Consider the following 23706-nt stretch of genomic DNA (forward strand, 5'->3'; position numbering starts at 1 on the left):
TTCAAGGGGGATTGAACAAACAATGGTGGGCTAGGCCAGTTCAAGGGTGGGATGTCTAGTTACAGACTTGCCTCATCAAATGGGATGATTTAATCAAGAGTCCAAGGGAGGTTCCTAGAGTCTGTACATCAAGGACTCAAGGAGAGCTCCAGGGGGCTCCCAGAGCCCTTACCTCATCATTAAGATTAAACATTCCTCAAAAGCAAAGGAAAAACTTATTTGTTAGTGGAGAGAGAGGATTTTCTTAATAATAATGTCATTGATAGGAGATAAATATTCTGAGAAAGCAAAGGTTCTTACTTTTGGCCAGTGTTCCTTTTTCTAAATTTGTTTCAATCTTCTGACTTATATTTTAACTCCCATGTGAATTTTTTGGCTAATAATTCTATCATTTGCTTTATAGACATTAAGTACTTTTCATCCTCAGCATTCTTGTAGGAAAATGACATTCACTTCTAATGAGACTTACCTTGAAAAGCATAACCCTTTTTCTTTCCCTATTTACATATATTACAGTTTTTATAATATCATAGAGATTATACAATTTTAATAATGTCATAGAAAGCAGTTTGAACATTTTCCAGAAATTATCCATTCCTACCCTATGATATTTTATAAATAAGGAAAGTGAGGCCAAGAGAGGTCAAATAAGCCTTGTCCCAGGTCTCAAAGAGAGTAAATCTTAGAGCCTGGATTTGAACCTGGTTCTCTGATACGAGATCATATTTAAGTAATCTAAATTAATATAAAAATAATATAAATTAATCATGGGAATAATATGCTTGTTCAATCTAAACAATTGTGACAAACTTTTAAAATATTATAATTTTTAGTATACCAAGGGAAAAATAACCTAACAAAAACTGTTAAGGACCCATATTTAATATCCTTTGCCCGAGTTGCCTATCAATATCACATTTAAATAAAGGCATTTTATTTATAGTTATAACAATCACCAATTTCCCAAATTAATACTGGTGTTAGCATTCAAAGGCCTTTTGGAATTTTCTGAGTGTATATGTAACCTTGCATGTTATTATTGTTTTCTTTTTCAGGGACCAGATACTAGATTGGGAGGGGGAAGGGAATAGTTACCCATTTAATCTAATGAGATTGGAAAAGGGATGATCATATTGTATGGTTCCATTTTAGAATAGCCTAGTCCCATCAATTATTTACAGGCCCCAAAGAGGATTTGTGTGTGTCTCTGAAGTCCAACTTGTCAAAGATGATCATTCCTCCCCCAGATGCCTAGCAATGTCCTGACAGCAGCTAAAGTTGCATAAAAATTATCAAGAAAAGGATGGAAACAGAGACCTAGCTGCCAATGCAAAGCAGAATCTAAAAAGCTTTTGAGATTTCTAAATTCAAAAATAGTATTTAAATACTTGGAATCAGTTTGGGTGGACCTGTAAGGGACACTAAATCAACTACTTTGAACAAAATAAACCCACAGAATATTCTAACTCCACATAGGAAATCGTGAAGAAAAAGCGAAATAGCACAGAGCATTGTGATTTTCATTGTTTGGTTGTCAAGTAAATCCAACTTCTCTCCAATAAGTTAGTATAAGGTTTAAAAAAAAAGACGTTTAAACCTACATCCAATATGCCAGCTTTCTCTTTTCTATGGACTAGGGCTAAGTGAGTGAGAAACTCAATGAGTTTGATTTTATTGATATTTTTATTGAAATTTCCAATTTTCTAAAGGTACTCAAATATGTAACCATATAGAGAATTTTTTTTATAATTCCAAAATCATGGAAATGTTTTCTTCCTATAATGAAAATTCATTTTTTTTCTTTTTATACTAACCGAGGAACCAGCCAGTGACTTCCTACCACTTACCAAGTTTCCTTCCACCATTTAAATCTACCTATTTTTGGATCAAGCATTCACTACAACTAATGATTTAGGTTAACATGATTAAATCTTCCCTTGCTATTGGAAATTTTCTAAGAATATCAATAAAATCAAACTAATTGAGTTTCTCACTCACTTAGCCCTAGTCCACAGAAAAGAGAAAGCTGGCACATTGGATGTAGGTTTAAACCTCTTTTTTTTAAAAAACCTTTACATAATAGCTCCTTTTCTTCTTCCTCTGCTTTGCCAATAAGGATTTACACAATTGGGGAAAGTCAATGCCAAGTAGATATTTACCTAGTATGAACTGGCTTTAAATTTACAATTAAATCAGGAAGTATGAAGAGATTTATAGAACAAAGACACTCTGAAGTACAGCTCTGCCATTCCAGGCAGAAGAGGAAATGGAAGAGGGGTGTTAAAGCATATCATTACTTTTCCCAAACTCTAGAAAGAAACAGTTTGGTCAACTTCAATCCATTTCAATGACATTATTAAGGTCCTTAACAAAAGAGATGTAGCCTCAGGAGTTAAGCCACCTAAAATGTTTAATTTATTACCTCTTCCAGCTTTCATTTACTCTATGTACTATCATTAACTTAACCTGTTTGTGTCACTTACTCTGCATCTTTCTCCCAAACAAAGAAACAAGTTTCAATTTCCTACTTATAAAGCCACCACCAGACTATGCTCAAAGGCCAGTATTGTTTCCATCCCTCCCAGAATAGGACAAAGCAACACTGGGTGACATTTTCCAGAAGTTCAGATAGCTATGTTTTAAAAATTTCCTTTTTCCTTGCAAAAGAATAGGTCTCACAAAATCTGGTAAGTAATTATAGGTAGATCTCCTTTCTAGAGCCCCTGCCCTCTATCTTTAAATGTTATGACATCTGGTGCATATATCTGCTGCATAAATACAGCACCTGTATAATCCAGTCTGTCTCCTGAGGCAATAGTTGTTTGTCCTGTCAAATCTTCCCATTTTCCCTGGCTGGTCAAAATATACGTAAGTGGTATTCTAAAATATATACATATTATATATAATGAATAAGACCACTTCTACCCCCCACACAAATATATCTATATACATAACATAAAGTATATGTTATCATATACAAGTTATTATAAGCATATATTATATTATTCATCTGGTTTTCATCCTTATAACTTGTTCTTGGCAGGAGGATAAATACCAAGAAAATTAAACACTGTAATTAACAACCCTGTATCTGTATTGTTACTCTCCCCATACAATTGATATTTAAAGACAATTATATACATGAGAACATATAGTTTACACATATTTATAATCATTTTCATTCCATAAATGTATCATAAGCAGTATTTTATAGTGAATTGAGAGCTAGCCTTGGAGTCAGCATGACTTGAGGATGCCTGTCTATTTTATGTACTAGCTGTATAATGCAGTACAAGATTTTAATCTCTTGGTGCCCAAAAAAACTCTCTGAGAATGGACCAATCTGCAGAAAATGAAGTTATTTAAGGGGAGCTCTATATACCAAATAACATTAGAGATATTGTCCAAATGCCTGTATATCTGTATGTGTGTGCATACTCATAGTCACAGAGGAAGAGATGGAATCAAAATTACAGCCCATAAACATTTTTAAACTACTATATGCTAACCATTGCATTAACTGTTGTGGATAAAAAAAGAAGAAAAAGATAGTCCATGGCCTCAAGTAGCTTACAATCTAATAGAGGAAGATAATAGGGAAGAGAGGAGAGCCAGAGGGTATTTGGATAGGGTCATGATATTCCTGTATTTGAAACCAAGCAGAACAGTTATTGAGAAATGAAGTTACTTGGGAAATCTATTGTAATGTAATGCCAAGCAAAGGCAACTTCCCAAGGTCAAAATACCAGCATAGGTGCTCTCCATTTTATTCAGTGACAAATTAAGAACAGAGAAGATCAAAATATGACATCATTCAAAATACAGCATTTACTAAGTGTGATTAAATAATCTCCAAGTACTACCCCACCCCAGGACCTTACATTCATTCAATCAATTACAAAGTCCCTGTTCTAAATACTACTCCACCCCTAGGCTGTACCTTCATTTAGTCCATCACAAAGCCCCTCTTCTCAAATGGAGATTAGTTTCCAATCATAAGTAAAGCACATTCATTCATTCAATCATAGAACACAAAAAGGTCAAAAGTTCCCCACCCCTGGATCACAACTGAATCTACCCCAGAGTTACAACAAGTTTGAGCACAGCACTTAATACCCATATGGAGGTCTTTTCTTCATCTTGACATGAGGCAAGTTCTCAGCAATCTTTGTATCTGGGGAGACAAGGCTTAGCAAGGCCACAGGATACATTGCCAGTCTCTTCATTAATTCATCCTCTGTCTGCAGAACAGTCCTAGAACCCCTGAAAACATTAGCAAAACCCTCTCCCAGGATTTCTGTCAACATACAACAAGAAAATCCTTCTTCAGGGCTTTGGAACCAACATCAAGATTCCAAGAATACTGCAACAACATCACTGTCCTTCACCAGTGGACAGTATTCACTCTCTGTCTACAGAGCAGTCTCAGTAGCTCTGAACCAACAGAAAGGTTCCCAGACTCCTGCAACAACAGGACTGTCTTTCACCAGTGGACAAATCTGGCAAAATAACATCAAAACAGACAGACAAAGTACCAGCAAAACAGCCATGTCTCCTCAGTCCTTGGCAGCTCCAGGGGCAGGTCTCAAAAGTCCTGGGCAATTCAAAGTGGCCCTCAGCAATCCTCTCAGTCTCTCTCTGCCTCCACGATGCTGCTACCAAAAAGTTCTTCTGCCTCTCTCTTGTGTCTCTCCAAATCTATGTCACCAGCTCTTCCCAGTTCTGCACTCTCTTTTCACATCAACAAGTCCATCCCACAAGTGGGATTAACAAGTTCTGGGTTGTAACACCAAACACCAAGCCAATACAGGAGGATCTTTATATTCCATTACTATTACATTCCACCCCTCCAGGATCCTATTTTGAACCTTGGGAAGTTGCCTTTGCTTGGCATTACATTACATCTATACAGAGTAAATTTGCAGTTTCATGTTCAATTATCTTTTTTCTAATCACACTATGTTATGGAAATACTTGTTTTACTCCATAAATAAAAAAAAAAACAATAGTGGAAGGCAGTAGGGAGTTCATATATGTATATACATTCATATACATACATATATATGCACAATCTATCCATATATTCTTATTTAATAATGATTTAATTATAGGAAAACATAAGATTAATTGGGAAAGAAGCTTTATCTTTTTCATTAAAAATCAATATTTAATTTTATATTTAATGCATTAGGAGTAGGTTCTAGAGATAGCTACCTAAAATAGAGACTGCAAGCTTATTAATAAGAAATACATCATTCAAATAAATCCCTAAATGCTATAGATATTGTGGGGATAATAAACTTAAATATATAGTAGTGAGTCAAGAGGCAGGTCTATGTTATTTTACTACAGGTGAGCATAGTCAGAATGCAGACCCTTTAATACCTTGTATATGTGAAGTTGCATTCTTCATACCTGTAATGTAATGCCAAGGAAAGGCAACTTCCCAAGGTTCAAAATACCAGCATAGGTGCTCTCCATTTTATTCAGTGACAAACCAAGAACAGAGAAGGTCAAAACATGACATCATTCCAAATACAGCATTTACTAAGTGTGATTAAATAATCTCCAAGCACTACCCCACCCCAGGACCTTCCAATCATTCAATCAATTACAAAGTCCCTGTTCTAAATACTTCTCCACCCCTAGGCTATACCTTCATTTAGTCCACCACAAAGCCCCTCTTCTCAAATGGAGATTAGTTTCCAATCTAAGTAAAGTACATTCATTCCTTCAACCATAGAACACAAAAAGGTCAAAAGTTACCCACCCCTGGATCACAATTGAATCTACCCCAGAGTTACATCAAGTTTAAGCACAGCACTTAATACTCAAATGGAGGTCTTTTTTTCATCTTGACAGAGGCAAGTTCTCAGCAATCTTAGTTCCTGGGGAGACAAGGCTTAGCAAGGCCACAAGATACATTGCCAGTCCCTTCATTAATTCATCCTCTGTCTGTAGGACTGTCCTAGAACCCCTGAAAACATTAGCAAAACCCTCTCCCAGGATTTCTGTAAACATACAAGAAAATCCTTCTTCAGGGCTTCTGAACCAACAGAAAGGTTCCCAGACCCCTGTAACAACAGCACTGTCCTTCACCAGTGGACAGTATTCACTCTCTGTCTGCAGGACAGTCTCAGGGCTTCTTAGCCAACAGCCAGGTTCCAGGACTTCTTCAACAGGACTGTCTTTCACCAGTGGACAAATCTGGCAAAACAACATCAAAACAGACAGACAAAGTACCAGCAAAACAGCCATGTCTCCTCAGTCCTTGGCAGCTCCGGGGGCAGGTCTCAAAATCCAGGGTGATTCAGTGTCCCCCATCAATCCTTCTCAGTCTCTCTCTGCCTCCACGAGGTACTGCTTCCAAAAAGTTCTTCTGCCTCTCTCTTGTGTCTCTCCAAATCTACGTCACCAGCTCCTCCCAGTTCAGAACTTTCTTTTCACATCAACAAGTCCATCCCACAGGTGGGATTAACAAGCTCTGGGTTTTAACACAATCAATTTGAAAACCAAGCCAATACAGGGGAATCTTTAATTGCCATTACTATCACAATACCTGATACACTTGCTTAACAATTAAAATTGCCTTCTGCTTTGTATTTCTACACTATAATCAATCTTTCTTGTGTGGTTTGTTTATTTTGTTTTCACCAGACCTGTGATTTAAATTACTGGCTATATGGAGATAAATCATCAACAAAATAAATAGATCATTAATATAAAATTTATTTATTATTTTAAATTTTTTGGCTTTGACAAGTAGCCTGTGTCACCTCAATCTTAATGCCACATTAAATGAATCCTCTTCATTCTCTTTATAAGGTTATTATTTTATAACATCAGAGTGAAAAATGTTCCTATAATGAAAAAGTTTTTCTCATCTTTTTTTTTTATCTTCTTCAGCTTCTTTCCAACAATTATGATAGGAAATAGCCTTTGAGTTTCTCCCAAGCTCTTCTTAAAATTGTTTTTGTAATTGCCCAGATTAACAGAAGAGGAAATAACCCCATTTTAGAAAAAGAAATTGAAAAAGCAGTCAATGAATTCTGTAAGAAAAAATCACCAGGGTCAGTTGACTTTGCAAGTGAATCCTACCAAATATTTAAAGAACAATTAATTCCAACACTATAAACAATTTGGAAAAATAAGAAAAGAAGAAGTCCTACCAAATTCCTTTTATGAGACATATATGGTGCTGATACCTAAAGTAGAAAGATCCAAAACAGAGGAAAAATTGTAAAATTATTTTCCTAATGAATATTGATGCAAAAAAATTAAGTAAAATATTATCAAAGAGATTACAGTAATTTATCATAATAATAATAATACACTATGATCAGGGGGGATTTATACCAGGAATGTAAGCAGGACTCAATATTGGGAAAACAATCACCATAATTGACCATATCAGTAACAAAACTAACAGAAATCATATGATTATCTCAATAGATGCAGATTAAGCTTTTGAAGAAATGCAGCACCCAATTCTATTAAAAATGCTACAGTGGATGGAAATGAATGGAATTTTCCTCAAGGTGGTAAGCAGTATATATCTAAAATTAAGAGCAAACATTATATGTAATGTGGATATGCTAGAAGCATTGCCAATAAGATCAGAGTGAAGCAAGGATGCCCATTTTCACCACCATTATTCATGATTGTACTAGAAATATTTGCTGTAGTTACAGAAGAAGAAAAATAAATTGAAGGAATTAGAAAAGGCAATTAGAAAAGAGAACTAACTATCACTCTTTGAAGATACTATGATTTGTATACTTAAAGAATCCTAAGAGAGGGAGAGGCTAGGTGGCACCTTGAGTAAAGTGCTGGTCCCAGAGTCAGGAGAACCTGACTTTGAGTTTGGGTTCTGGCCTCAGACACTTAACACCCACACACCCACACACCCACACTCCCCCCGCTCCCCCCCCACACAAACAACTAGTGGTGTAACCTTGGGCAAGTTACTTAACCCTAATTACCCTCCAAAAGGAAAAAAAAAGAATCCTAAGAGAATCAACTAAAAAAAAAACTACTTTAGATAATCAACATTTTTTTGCAAAGTTTCAAATATAAAATGACCCAGATAAATTACAAGCATTTCTACATATTGCCAATAAATCCCAGCAGCAAGTTATTTCCTAAAGTTAAAGTAAATTATAGGCAATACAAAATATTTAGTAATATACCTGCCAAGATAAATACAGAAACTGTATGAACATAATTACAAAAGACTTTTCACAGAAATAGAGTCAGATATGAATAGTAATTTCTCATGGGTATGCTAAGCTAATACAATGCAATGACAATTCTAACTAAATTAATTCGCTATTTCAATGTCATACCTATCAAACATTGTTTTATAAAGCTAAAAAAGTAATAACAAAATTCATCTGGAAGAACAAAAGTTTAAGAATACCAAGAGAAGGTACTTCTTTTTCCAGTTGGAATCATGGGGGGCATTGATGAAAGGAAGAAGCTACTATCCATTCCAGAATCTCTTCTGAAAAAGCAAAAGACTTTTTTTTTCCAATACTGAAAGTCAAATACTTGAAGAAGATAGCTATAAAAATGTTCTGTAAAATATGGAGAAAAGTTATCAATGACAAAGCTAAAACCTACTTGTAGCAACAAACACCCCAGCATCCCCAGGGTAGCTGCCAACACAGGTTCTTAGATCTGCTTTTCTAAAGGAAAGCAACTCAAAATGAGTTAACATAATCTTGCTTTAATCAATCAAACATATCATTTATTTAGTTCAGGGGGGAAAAGTCAGCACTCCGAACTTCAGAGTACACAGAGAGAAGTTACAAGCAGAAGTTACAAGACAGAGAAACATTTCAAGCAGACAGGCCTCTTACTGTCTGACCATTACATCCATACCTAGTCACAGTTACCAGAGAGGGAAGCATCAACATCTGGGTTTTCAAAGCTGGGGTCTCGATGGCTGCCCAGAGTCTTGTCTGGTCAAATCACACAATGCTTCTCAAAGTGAGCCCCAAAACAAAGCCTCACATCAGGGTTCATATAGCCTTCTCCTGACTCAGAGAATGCCACAACCCTCTTGACCCACTGCCCAATCATAAAGTATCTCCTGAAAAACAAGCCTCCTACCACAGGTTCCAGGAGCACTTAAGTCTATCAAAGGGCCTAGGGGAAGGGAAGATCTCAAATTTGCATTCCCATAACACTACTATAAGGAGTGCAACAGATAACTATAAGTGAAATCTGGCTGGCTAGAATGGCACTCAAAGCTGACAATTACTATCTACCTACTGAACCCAAGTTAACTTTTGTGATCAGAATCAGAGGTATCAATGGTGTTACCCTAAAGATCTGAAAAGTATTGCAGCTTCTTTGTTTTCATCAAACATTCAATGGCCCATTTGTTAAGCTTAACAAGGCTGAGGATTGTGGAACCATACATTTCCCAATCCTGAAGTCTATGAATTGATTTACAAATATGGTTATGGCAAGATCAAGAAACAGAGAATTGCCCTACAGAAAGATAAGGTGAAAATGGTGCATGGTTAGACATAAAGGGTGACACAGTAAATAAATTAAGAAAGCACAGAAAAGTTTATATGCCAGAACTATATAGAATGGAGGAATTTATGACCAAACAAGAGGTAGAAAAAATTATGAAATGCAATTACATGAAATGCAATACATTAACTTAAGAAGTTTTTGTACAAACAAAAGCAACACAACCATAATTGGAAGGAAATCAGAAAACTGGAAACCAGTTTTTTGTAGTCAGTATTTCTGATAAAGGCCTCATTTCTCAAATATATCAATAATAGAATAAAATTTATAACAATACACATCATTCCCCAGTTGATAAGTGGTCAAACAATATGGACAGGCAGTTTTCAGGTGAAGAAATTAAAACTATATATAGTCACATGGAAAAAATGCTCTAAATCACTATTGAGTAGAGAAATGAAAATTAAAGCAGCTCTGAGTTACCGTCTCATACCTATCAGATTGGCTAATATGACATAAAGGGCAAATTATAAATATTGGAGAATATGAGGGAAAATTGGAATCCTAATGAATTGTTGGTGGAATTGTGAACTAATCTAACCATTCTGGAGAGCAATTTGGAACTATGCCCCAAGAGCTATAAAACTGCATACCTTTTGATTCAGCAATACCACTACTAGGTCAGTATCCCAAAGAGATAATAAAAGGGGTAAAGGACCCCCTATACAAAAATATTTTTATCAGCTCTTTGTGTGACACAAAAATTTGGAAATTGAGGGGCTGTCCATCAGTTGAGGAATGGCTAAATATGTTGTGGCATTTGAATGTAGCAGAATGCTATTGTTCTATATGAAATGATGAGCAGGCAGACTTCAGAAAAGGCTGGAATGACTTACAAGAACTGATCTTGAGTGAAGTGAGCACAACCAGGAGAACACTGTACTCAGTAACAGCAACATTGTGAGACAATCAATTAAAATAGACAGCTCTTCTCAGCAATACAATAATCTAAGACAATTCCAAAAGACTTGTGATAGAAAATGCTATCCACATCCAGAGAAAGAACCATGGAGTTTGAATGAAGATTGAAGCATACTATTTTCATGTTTTTGTTTTTTTTTCTTTTTCATGATTTTTCCCTTTTGTTCTGATTCTTCTTTCACAAGCATGACTAATGAGTAAATGTGTTTAACATTATTGCACACATATAACCTATATCAGATTGCTTTGCTCTCTTGGAGAAGCAGGAGGAAAGAGAGAGAGGGAGGGAGAGCAACTTGGAAATGAAAATCTTACAAAAAGAGTTAACAATCTTACTTTAATCAAACATATATGTCATTTACTTAGTTCAGGCAAAAAGTCAGCACCCTGAACTTCAGAAAATACAAAACAGAAATTACAAGCAGACAAAAAATACGGACACAATTCAACAGACTATCCCTATCCTTCTTTCCACTTCCTATCACCCCTTCATTTTATTTTTTAGATATCATCTCTTCATATTCAACTCACCCTGTGCCATCTCTCTGTCTCTCTGTCTTACACACATGACGCACAGTACTACCCCAGTTCAATTTCCCATCACCTCTCCCCTAGTCTTCTATAGTTTCCTCGATGTGCTGTGCCTTCTACCAGTCTTTCATTTGCCCAGTTTCACCTCCACCCAGGAACTAAACTGAGGTAATAAAACACTGAACTGATCATGTCATTTTCTAGCTCAAGAGGTATTATTGCTCCCTGTTTTCTCTAGATTAAAGTAAAAACTCCTTTGTATTATTTGTTTTCTCTTTCACATTGCAGCCAAACTGGATAACCTGATGTATTTAAAGCATGATATTATCTCCTGAATCTGTGCTTTTGTATAAGATATGCCATATTTGCAGGGTTGTCCTCACGTTCACCTCTTGGAATTTCTCACTTCCTTTAAGGATCAGATCAATTACCATCTCTAAAAGTAGCACTTTCCTATTCTCATTAATTAATGCATTGAAAATGAAGGTTTCCTCTGTATAAGCTCATTTATTTAGATTGTTTTGTACATATGGTATTCTCCCAGAAGAAGATAAAGCTCTTCAGGCAGAAAAAAAAAAAAAAAATGTTCTTTGGGTTTTTTTTTTTTTTTGTTTTTTATTTTTTCTTTTCCAATGCTTAGCACATTACCTGACTGTAGAGAGAAACATTTTCCTATGTGATGCTTAGATGTTTCTTAAGCTCCGTTTTGTCATGGGAACCCATGACTTTTTTAACTCTGACTTTTTTTTAAGTTATAAAGTATTTATTAATTTATTTTTAGTTTTCAACATTCACTTTCACAAGATTTTGAGTTTCAGATTTTCTTGCCATCAGGGTGGCTAGGTGGTGCAGTGAATAGAGCACTGGCCTTGAAATCAGGAAGACCTGAGTTCAAATTTGGCCTCAAATACTCGACACTTACTAGCTGTGTGATCTGGGACTAGTCATGTAACTCCAGCTGCCCTTCCTTCCCCCCTCCAAAAAGAAAAAAAAAAGGAAATTTTCTCCCCATCTCTCTCCTACACCTTCCCCAAGACTGTGTGCATTCTGATGACCTCTTCCCCCAATCTGCCCCGCTTCTATCAACGCTACTCCCTGCTTTCTCTTATCCCCTTCCCTTCTATTTTCCTGTAGGGCAAGATAGATTTCCAGGCCACATTGCCCATATATTTTATTTCCCACTTTCAAGTAAAAGCACATTTTAACATTCATTTTTAAAACTTTTAGTTCTACATTCTCTCCTTTCCTCCCTCCCCAACCACCTCCATTGAGAAGGCAAGCAATTCAATACCAGTTAAACATGGGCAGTCATGCAAAACACTTTCATAATAGTCATGTTATGAAAGACTAACTACATTTCCCTCCATCCTGTCCCATACCACAGTTATTCTATTCTCTCCTTTGACCCTGTTCCTACTCAAAAGGGTTTGCTTCTGATTACCTCCTCCTCTCTTTTGTCCTCCCTTCTATCATCACCTTTCCCTCCCCCCTGCCATTTTTCTGTAGGGTTAGATAGATTTCTATAAGCAATTGAATGTGTATGTTATTCCCTCCTCAAGCCAAGAATGCTTGAAAGTCCTCTATTCCACCGAATGACCATATTTTCCCCTGAAAGATGATACTCAGTTTTGCTGGTTTGGTGACTCTTGGTTTTCATATCAGCTCCTTTGCCCTCCAGAATATCATATTCTAAGTCCTTGGATCCCTCAGTGTAGAAGCTGCCAGATCCTGGGTTATCCTGATTGTGTTTCCACAATATTCAAATTATTTCTTCCTGGCTGCTTGTAATATTCTCCTTAATCTGGGAATTCTGGAACCTGGCTATAATATTCCTAGGAGTTTTCTTTTTGGGATCTTTTTCAGGAGGTGATTGGTGGATTCTTTCAACCTCTATTGTGCACTCTGGCACTAAAACATCAGGGCAGTTTTCTTTGAGAACTTCCTGGAGGATGATTTCTAGGTTCTTACTTTGGTCATGGCTTTCAGGTATATATAATAATTAGTAGAGTAGATTATGTTATGTCCAAATGTAATAAGAAATATTATCTGATCACCTCATTTTGCAGTTCTCATAAGAATTTGAAGGGGATTAAAAAGGACTGCCATAAAAAGAATTCTGGCTTGTGAACTAACATTTGTTGCAGAGGATGGAGTGGGGGATATATTCTATATAAAGCTTGATAAGTCACTGAAAGGTAAGTATATCTATTCTCTATTGCTTGATCAGATCCATTTTTTAAAAAAAGGGCATATTGTAAGATGGTCTTTTTACATTGAAAACATAATTTTGAAATAAGAAACTAGAGGTGCCCAGGACCTGTAGACAACCTACAAACCTTATTCTCAATATGCCTTTATTTTTTTATTTAAGAATCTAGTTGAGAGGCTTTGAATATGGTGAACATTGAAAAAAAAAACACATAAAAATGTGAACTTTATTATATTTTAGCAAATAGAAAACACTGATCCAATTCCAGAATTATTTTTGAATCAGTTTTAGGCATATAATTAGATGACCTACTTTTAGAGTAAAGATGGCATCACTAAGAATTTAAAAGAATTAAAATATGAAGGTTTAGAATGAAATCGAGGTAACCTTAAGTTTATCTGTTGACACAAAAATGGTTAATTAATAAAAGAATATACAATGCAAACATCATTTCCCAATTAAATTTGAAATAGTGAAATCAATCAATAAATGATAAAGTTGGAAAAAAAAACCAATGGTTTTAATATAACTTTGGGGGTCACTCATGGATTAGTATCAGGAAATCATAACGATACAACAAAAGAGATAGAAAAAAAATGGTCAGATTGTTAAAGAGAACCAGGAGAAAGTAGTATCATGGAAGTGATAGGAGAACAACTATCCAGGGGAAGAGGCTCAAAATGTTGGAAAGTTAGGGAAAATGAGGACTTACTAAAGTTCATTAGATTTTTGCTTTAAGGATAGAGTGATGAAATTATACCCAGTTTAAATTGCATACAGTATATTTTATTTATTACACAGTTTAGCAAGATTCTCATTCAAAATAGTGTTTTGTTTTCTTTTTAAAGAATTTACATTTAAAGTATGTAATGTATATGTGGATATCATTGAAAAAGATAGGAAGGAGAGGGTAACAGCTAAAAAAAAAAAACCCCAGCATTTTGGAATGCTCATTTATTCCTCTAGTGGTTCTTCATAAAATTACATTTTATCTTAAATATTGTTGTAGGTAAAATAATTCAATTAATGTCACAATGACAATTGAAGTATTTTTTTTTTGGTTGGAAGATAATATATTTGATCAAATATTTTTAAAAATTTCTTATTCAAGAATTGTTTCATAATTTTAAAGTAAGACAGACACTTTTGAGATTTTTTTTTACATATGAAAACATTGAGATCAGAGGTGTTTGGTTACTTTATTCAAATTCACACAGGCAGCAATACTACTTAGATTCATATCAGGTACTCATACTCTTACTTCACACTTTATTCTTTATAAAATACCATGGTAGAGGATTCTGGGAAGAAGGTAGAGTAGGTCAGAAAACTTCACATTCTCCAAACTTTTTCCTCCACAAAAAAACACAAGACATTGTCTCAGAGTAAACCTAGAGCAGCAGAAATAAACAAACATCAGGGTAAAACAGGAGACCCCCTTAAATAACTTAAGAGGAACCCAGCAAAGACTTGATCTTCAGGGCTAGAGGTTTGGCCTAAGTGAAGTAAAAACATATCTAGGTCTACTCTGTGGAATTAACAAACAAAAAATCCTGGTAACAGCTGAATTAGGAGATAACCTCAGCCTCAAGAACTTTCACCACTTGGATAGTGTGGCGGTCACTCAGAATAATGGGAAAATTTTGAAGAACCTTCTACTATCAAGAGCTGCCAAGCACAGCTGTGCTGATGAGACACAGTCTGTGCTGTGGCTTCAGGGGAGAAGGAGCTAGTACACATCTGATGAGTGTGGTAGCAAAGGTTAGGGACCTGCAGCTGTAGACATTTGCAGGAGAACAGTGTCCCCAGTTCTGTTGCAGGGCAGAGAGAAAAGTTAAATTTTGAAGTCACCAGTAGAGTGATTAGTTGTGGTTTAAGGATGAAGAGGTGTTCCCAAGGCTGGGCCCCAGGAAGAAACTCAAAAAATCATAGTAAGAAAGACCTGAGTCCTGGGGCATCATTCCTCTCACCCTGTGACTAGAACTTTATTATAATATTAAGCTGCTAAAAATATAAAATAAAAACAAAAATGAGTAAGCAAAGGAGAAAGAACCCAATTATAGAAACCTATTATAGGGATAGAGATCTGGATTCATTTCAGAGGAAAATAATGGAGCTAAAAAAACCCACTCCTTTTTCAATGAGAAACAAAAAATGATCACAAGTTCAAAAAAAGTTATTGGAATGGTTTAAAAAGGACTTTAAAAATCAAGTAAGAGAATTCAAGGAAAAAGTAGGAAAAATAAGAGCAATCCAAGAAAATCAATAATATTATAAAAAGAAAGTCACCAAACAAGAAATATAAGAATCAAAAACTGAAGGAAAAAATATTCCTTGAAAACTAGAATTGGGCAAGGGGGAGCTAATGATGTTATAAGACACCAAGAAAAAATAAAGTCAAAAGAAAGGAAAATGTAGAAGAGAATGTGAAACCTCTCATCAGAAAAACAAAAGATATGGAGAACAATTTGAGGCAAGATAACATAAGAATACTCAGACTACCTGAAAAATACAATAAAAAAAGAATCTTGATACAATGTTATAAGTAATTATTAAGGACAATTGCTTTGAAGTTCTAGAACAAGAAGGTAAAGTAGAAATAGAAAAAAATATCCACTTGAAAGAGATCCCAGGAGAAAAACTTAACAGGAATATCATAGCCAAGTTGTGAAGCTTCTAGGTTAAGGAGAAAATGTTGCAAGCAACAACAGTAACAACAACAACAAAATTAAATATCATGGAGCTCCAATCAGGATTGCATAAAACCTAGCAACCTTGCAGTTTCCATATTGTAGTACTGCAGTTCTTGGAATACTATATTCCATAAAGGTAAAAAAAAAAGTTGGGGTCTTGACCAATGATAACATACCCAGAAAAGTTTCTTATGATCCAGAATTTTTAAAAATGGATATTTAACAAATTAGAAGACTTTCAGGTATTTGTCACAAAAAATGCAGAGCTTAGTGGGCACTTTGACATATAAGATACAGGAGAAATATGAGGTAAATGTTAGAGACCAATTATAACTGACTCAATAAAGTCAACCTGTTTTCTTTTTATAAGTGAAAATGTTCTCAGTACTCTTATGATTATCATCATTATCTGGGTAGTTTGAAAGAACGACTTGGGCTAAACTCTCTGTGATGGGGTGGCTCTAAAAACTAAAACTGCATAAGGAGAAATGAAAAGTAGTAATTATCTCATAAATGAGGCATGAAAGGAAGAAATGAGGCAAAGAAAAGATGAAGCAAGTGTGTGTGTGGGGGGTGGGGGTAGGTGATAGGGCTGGAACCAACACATACATCTAGAAGGATATAAGAGTCTCCTAAGTTTAGAAAGAAATAAGAGGATGAAGGGATAAAATAAGGGAGCGATTTTTAGAAGGGTGTGTAGATTAAGAATTAGGAGAGGTACAAAATAAGGGAGAAACTCTTAGAAACATAAGTGGATTAAGTAAAGTGTGGAAGGAGAGGATATGGGAGGCACTTTTAGAGGGATCTGTAGATTAAGGAATAAAAGGGCAAGGTAGCAGGTATAAGTAAATTAGAGAGTGAGGAGGGATAGTATAAACAGAGTGAGAAGAATCATGAGGAAAAATAGGATGGAGGGAAATAGACAACAGATATTTATAACTTAGAAAATGAATGAGATTAATTTACATCTAAAAAGGAAATGGACAGGAGAACTGTCTGGTACTGGCTAAAAAATGAGAAGGTGGATTAGTATTACAGAATAGATAAACAATGCACAGTAGTAAAGGTCAGTAGTAATTTTGTCTTAGACAAATGTAAAAATTTAAGTTTTTTAGGATAAAAATTCATTATTTGATAAAATTTTTTGGAAAACTGAAAATCAGTCTGGCAGGAATTGAGCATAGATAAATATATAAAACATGTACCAAGATCTGATCAAAATGGAAACATGACCTAGAGATAAAGAGAGATATCACAAGAAAAAAGAGAACATAGAGCATATTGCCTATCAAACTTATGGATAGGAGAATAATATGTGAAGACATAATAGATAGATAGTATTGTTGACGTATAATGGATAATTTTGATAATTTTAATTTTAAAAGGTTCTTGTATAAATAAAAGCAATGTAGCCAATATTAGGAGGAAAGCCAAAAATTAGAGGTAGGGTGGGGAACAAAAACACTTCAAAAACAAACTCTTCTATAGGGGTCTCATTAAGCAATTATATGGAGAACTTTGTTAGATTTATAAGAATACAAGTCATACCCCACGAGATGAATGGATAAAGGATGTTAACAAGCAGGTTGTTTTTCTATGGTTTTTTTTTAACTAAGAAACCAAGATTATATGTAATTATATGAGAAAATGCTGTAATTTGTTATTGAAACACAAATTAAAATTATTTTGATTTATTATGTTATACCTACCAGAGTGGCTAAAATGATGGATGCTTTTCAATTGGGAAATGGCTAAATCAGCTGTGGTATATGATTCTAATGGACTACTCATATGACATAAAAAATGACGAGCTGGTAAATTTATAAAAAACCTCCAGAGAAGGAATTGAAATATATAAATATGCATATTTTGGTCTCACATGCATATATACATAGGTGTGCATGTATATATTTATGTGTAAACCTATATGCATACACACACATACTAATACATGCACATATATTCACATACATACATGCATGTGTGTGCATACACATATATTCATAAAATATGCATTTGAATATACATATATGTGCATATACACATACATGTATGTATGTGTAATAGTAATTAAATTTGAAGTTCCTTTTGTATTGCTAAGCTGAGAGGTACGAAGCACTTAGTAATTAATCAAGCCACTATTAAAGAAACAGAATGTATGAACCCCTATTGCTGACATAATAGGAAGGGTTTGAAACAGGAAATGGCTGAAACAGGAAGCTACTGCCATGTGTATATAAGGAGAAGTCCCTGCTGGGTCAGACATATCTTCTTGGATCAAGCTTCATGGAGGCAAAAGCTGCTACCACCAGGGAGGCTGTAGAGGAAAGGCCCCCAGGCTGTAGAGAATGATTTATATTTATATTTATATTGGATGAAGTGATTTTGATTCTGGGAACCAGCTGAACCTTCTGCTGAGTCTGAGGGCCAGCTGGAGGTATTGAGGATTTCCAAGGGCCAGTCAGAGCTGAGGGCCAGCCAGAACTGCTGAGGGTGTTGAGGATTTCTGCCAGGCCAGCTGGATCTGCTGAAGAATGAGGAAGCATGACTGTGATGCTGGTACTTTGTGTAAATTTAAGGTGCACTGGATGCTGTGAGGTTCAGCATGGAACAGGAAGAACATGGAGACCTGGACAATGACCTGGGAGCTGTCTGCCTTTGAATACAGGTGACAGTTTGGTGAATCCAGGTAGGGCCTGGGACCATGAAAGGGGATACAGGGACTCTGAGACACCACCCCAAGTCAGACTGAAAGAAGATTTTACTTGGATACTGTGTATTGACTGAGAAATTGTAATTTACTAGTGATCTAGGGTGGAGGGTCTGTGTATTTTCTGATGATTGAATAGTGAATAATGACTGAATAGTAATTGATTTGTAATTTAGTGTGCCCCATGAGTGGAGAATTTTGACTATTCTACTTTGTATGGTAAGGAGGCAAACCTCCTTAAGGATGATTGAATGATTGAGATGGTTGAATGATTGAGTTACTAAATGATTGTTCTTTGTTCAAAACTTTGTGACCACTGCGGTGAAAACTATGTGGCCATTTTCTGTGATAAGTTGTTGTGAATGCTATATTTTGATATTCTGTGATAAGTACTAATGTTGTGAATGCTGTACCTTGATTTACTGTAGATGTTTCGCTTTGATTTGTTATGGAAAAAATAGAGTGCTCACCATACTGTGTAATCAGAATCTTAAAAACTGTTCACAGTAGCATTCTTCTGGAAATCTGCTCATGGTTGGCGTTACAGTATGTGTATGTCTATATACACGTGTATGCATATACATGCACATATACACATATGTACATAGACACAAGTTACATATATATACCCACGGATATGTGTGTATGTGTATCCACACAGGCACATCTAATGCATGTATACATATATATTTGTCCATGCATACATATACACATATATAACATATACACACGTGCATATATTTACACATATGTGTATTTGTATATATAAATATGTGCATCCATACACCTATCTATATATACATATATGTATGCATATACACACATCAACCTCTACATGTACTCTGCGTGTGAGTGTGTGTGCCACTTTATTGTAGCTTTCTCTAAAAGGCAGGGAGGGGAAAAACAAAAAAAGCTTAACAAAGAACAAAAGAAAAGCTAGAAGAAAGGATTGGAGAGCTGGATTCCTTTGAAAACAATAAGTATAATTTATTACATAAGTTTTTGTGAAATGGAAATTTATTGTTTTATATTCCATAAAGTATCTTCTGCTGTGTACACAGAAGTGTTCTTTTATTCCCTTTGTTTTGTTTTGAAGTTTAACACGGATAAAAAAAATTAATAGCATGTTACACTGCATTCATATTTAAATGGACATCAGAGCAGTAATAAATGCACAAAATTACTAACCAGTCTGGGTGTGCTCCCCAATTCCATCTTTTTTCAGTTGCTTTAATTTTTATGTGTTCTGTAACTATAGATTAAATATAGACACAAACACACTTGTGCACACACATATCATGTATAGACTTGGAAAGCAAACACATATTTTAGAAAGCAAAAATGATTTACAAGAAAACAAACATAAACATATTGATCACCATTGATAAGCTTGAATTAAAATAGCGTTTCTCTATACCACTTAAATAATCAATTCTATTTCAACTTCATTTTCAACAGACTTAATGTAGTTTGGAACCTTTAAGGAGTTTATTTATATTTTCTTTCTCATTAAATTCTGAAAATTAAAATCCCCCCAAATTATTGATATTACAATAACAATTATTTGCATTCTGATTCATAAGTGTGTTTCCCTTTTGAATTGGGCAAAGGTTAGCAACTAAGAACTTTAACATTTTTTAATTGATTATCCCAAAGATTAGAATTATTTAGCTGCAAACATGAATGTATTTTAAAATCATTCTTAATTGCAGTAATATTAGTAATTTTTACATACAAAAACCCCTCTATTTGACTAATGATTATCTGTCTAAAAAATCACTACCTTTGAGCTGAAATAACATTTTTGAAGTAACTGATATGTACCAAGTAAAAAAGGGAGTATCTTTTCACTATGGAACATATTCCAGTTTATGCTGCTCTTATGAAAGACAAGAAAAGTAGTCTTTTTCAATATATCATTACATTATTTTAATGTATAGTGCACTGACAACCCTATTGAAGTCAGAGTGAGACCATTCAAGGAGTTATTTCTATTAATAACAATCATTATATGATTCAATGAAAAGGAGTGATTAAAATTTCTCCACAAAGACCATAATTTTCTTGTACAATTCTTGTAAAATAGAGCATGACCGAATTATTTTTTTTGTTTCTTATCCTAAGCAGCACATAGACCTTCAGGTATACCTAATCTTAAAAACTAATTCTTCTCAAGGCCTACCTTTTCATAATACAGCATTGCTTTTGCAGTTGTTCAACTTTCAAAGAAAGAAAGCTGGAGAATTTACATATTTTTAGTCAGAGAATTTAAATTAAATAAATGATTTAATTTATAAGAGAAATTAAATTAAATTAAAACCCATGTTTTTAATGTTCTTAATGTTTAGAATTTTAATCAACTGTCTATGAAGGCAGCACTAGCTAGTAAAATACAATTCATCTTAAATTAAAACACTCCCTTTTTTTGACAAGACAATACAATGTTTTGTGTCATTCCATGAATTATATAGGTACAATTGTCAGTATAAATTTTCTGGCAAGAGTAATAAAGAATTCTATCATTCATTTTATTGCTGGAGAAAATCATCTTTTTCTTATTCATACTGACGTAACATTTCCATTACATCTTACAAAAGACTTGGCAATGCTTCAAAATGAGTATTATTATGAAGTATTCTATTACAGCATAATAAATATATGACTTTCTTTTCCATTATGTTCACAGCTCTCCAAAGGTGACTTTACTTTGATTAGTTTGATCTACTGTCAAGTGAGAACAACCTAACTTTCAGAATTTGCTTTGCTTGGTGAATGAGTGATTTTTCCTGGGAGTCTTTTCATGCAAAATATATCAATGCCGTGCAGTTCTTGATTACCAGTACTCCATTTCTGTGTCAGCACTAAGAATTGAAATTCTTCTGGAATGGAATGGTGGTTTGTTGGTTATCAATTAAATAGGCAAGAGTATAGCATTACATGTCTTCTATGTTACTGCGGTAACTACTAAACCACTTAAACTAGAATTACTGCAGCTTAGAAATACTGCAACTCAGGAGGAACAGCAGTACTAGCAGGGACTTATGAAGAGTAAAAATACTGACAATAAAATATACAATTATCATTAATCTTTTAAAGTGCCTTTACTTTGTGAAGATGAGGCAGGCACCATTTAAAGAGATGAGACTGTGTTTGTGCCATAAAAGTAAATGTAGTTAGATGAGGTGACCCTATATTCGCTACCAAAGTGGTCAAATAATTGTGATTTCCTATAATTTATGGCTTTTGTGAGTCTTCGGCAAATATAATTTAAAACTCAAATCCAGGTGCCCCTAGAAGAAATTCTTCTAATTGTTCAGTTGTTTTGGGGGAAAAAAAGTGAGAGAGTAATATCTCCTTTGCTCTGTTTGACCCAGCTCCTGTGATCTCACTTCTGTTGGCAAGAATTCCCTCTAATTCCTGAAAAGAAAGGAGCAAGATGACTTCAAGACATTTAGAAAAGCTGCCCACTACAATTAAGAGTTTATTTCCTGGCGATACAGAATACATATATATTATATTCTACCTCCTATGGAAAAAAATGTAACTTCGATGGGTTTCGCATGCACGATACTTCTTTCCAGTCCTGACAAAATCAGAATCAATCACTGACCACCAGACATAGCTTTCAGCCAATGCTTTCATTTGAATAAATCGTGGCTGTGCTGCATGCATCATAGATTCCTAGAATTTTAGATCTGGAAGAGACCTCCAAGAATACTTAGTCTAACAACTGAGGTCAAAATCAAAAGGTAGTACTTGGACAAGGCAGGATTAAATGCAAATCTTCTAAGTACAAATCTAGTATTCTTTGTATTACTTCATGTTTACTAAGGTAATATGGGCAATGAAATAATGAATGCCTTTTGGGATAACAACAAAATTTCTCCTTAAAGATGTTTCTGTTTCAATTAGCTCATATTGATCTCTTAAAAGATTTGAATTTCTTATGCAGTTTCCCTACTGGCAGCTCAGTTCAAATGAGACCAGTCTGAACCTTACAAAGTTTTTAAGCAATTTGTTTAGTTTGAAGAGTTGGGTAAAGGTGATGTCCTGACACCAAACTATTAATGAAAGTGATGCAACATAATGCAACATTACTAACAATAAATGGCTCTTGGCATCAGCATTAGGCATTTTATTTTCAGGTTTATAAATTAAGCATGGAACAAACTGTTCAAGTTTTGCATATAATGACAGAATTGGGAACATAAAATTATATGTAGGAAAGGGTCGTCAGAGACATTGGATAAATATGAACAAATGACCAATGAAAGCTTCTTTTTTGTCTCCTTTACTGGATTAATTAATTAATTTTATTTATTAATTATTATTAATTAATTAATGCCATGCTCCTTAGTGTGGGTGTCCCTCAAGGCTCTGTTCAACTGTGCTCTCTTTTCTTTCTATAATCTTTCATTTGTTGTTCTCTTCTCTCATCTCTATTTTGATTACTCCTAGTACTATATATCCAGCCACATCCTTTCTGTTTTCTTCCAGTTTCACATCAGAAATTACTTACTAGGCACTTCAAACCAAATTGCCCAGCATCTTAAGCTAAATATGTCCAATACAGAATTAATCTTTCTCCTTAAACTAATGCCTCATTTAAATTTCCTCATTATTTCTGAAGGCAATACCACCGTAATGGCAAGCAAAGCAGTGCTTCCATCCTTGTTTCAGCTAGTCATGAGTCTCTGAGCCTTGCCTTTGATTGTATCAAGTCTTTTTTTGGAAACAGTATATATTGTGTTTCTCTTAATAGACCTAAGGGTGTTTGGAGACCTTCCCTGCCCTTAATAGGTCTAAGGATATCACATGGAGACAATGGTGGGAGGAACTTGCTGAAAGAGCAGAACCGGAAGGGTGGAACAGGAAGTACCAGAGTAGAGAAAAGCTCAAGCATGAGTTGGGACCAAGCAGAACTAAGAGGGAGAATTTTTTTTGATGTCAGCACTCTGTCTGTTCTGTCTGTATTGATATTACTTTGCCAGAACATATTATTCTGGCTATTGAATGAGGACTTTATTGCTGTTACAGAATCCCTGAAAGAGGACTTTACTGCTGTTTACAGAAGTCCCGGAACTTTACTGTTGATT

At 34.9% G+C, this 23706-nt stretch overlaps 1 pseudogene; it reads right to left on the reverse strand.

The window, feature by feature from the left end:
- LOC138161312 (THO complex subunit 7 homolog pseudogene) overlaps positions 1 to 19458 on the reverse strand; it is a 203643-nt pseudogene extending 184185 nt beyond the window's left edge.
- Positions 19459 to 23706: the final 4248 nt, after the last annotated feature.

The sequence above is a fragment of the Petaurus breviceps genome, unplaced genomic scaffold, assembly GCF_028583685.1.
Source record: "Petaurus breviceps papuanus isolate PSGF00001 unplaced genomic scaffold, PetGlider_PUasm1.0 184, whole genome shotgun sequence".
Lineage (NCBI taxonomy): Eukaryota > Metazoa > Chordata > Mammalia > Diprotodontia > Petauridae > Petaurus > Petaurus breviceps.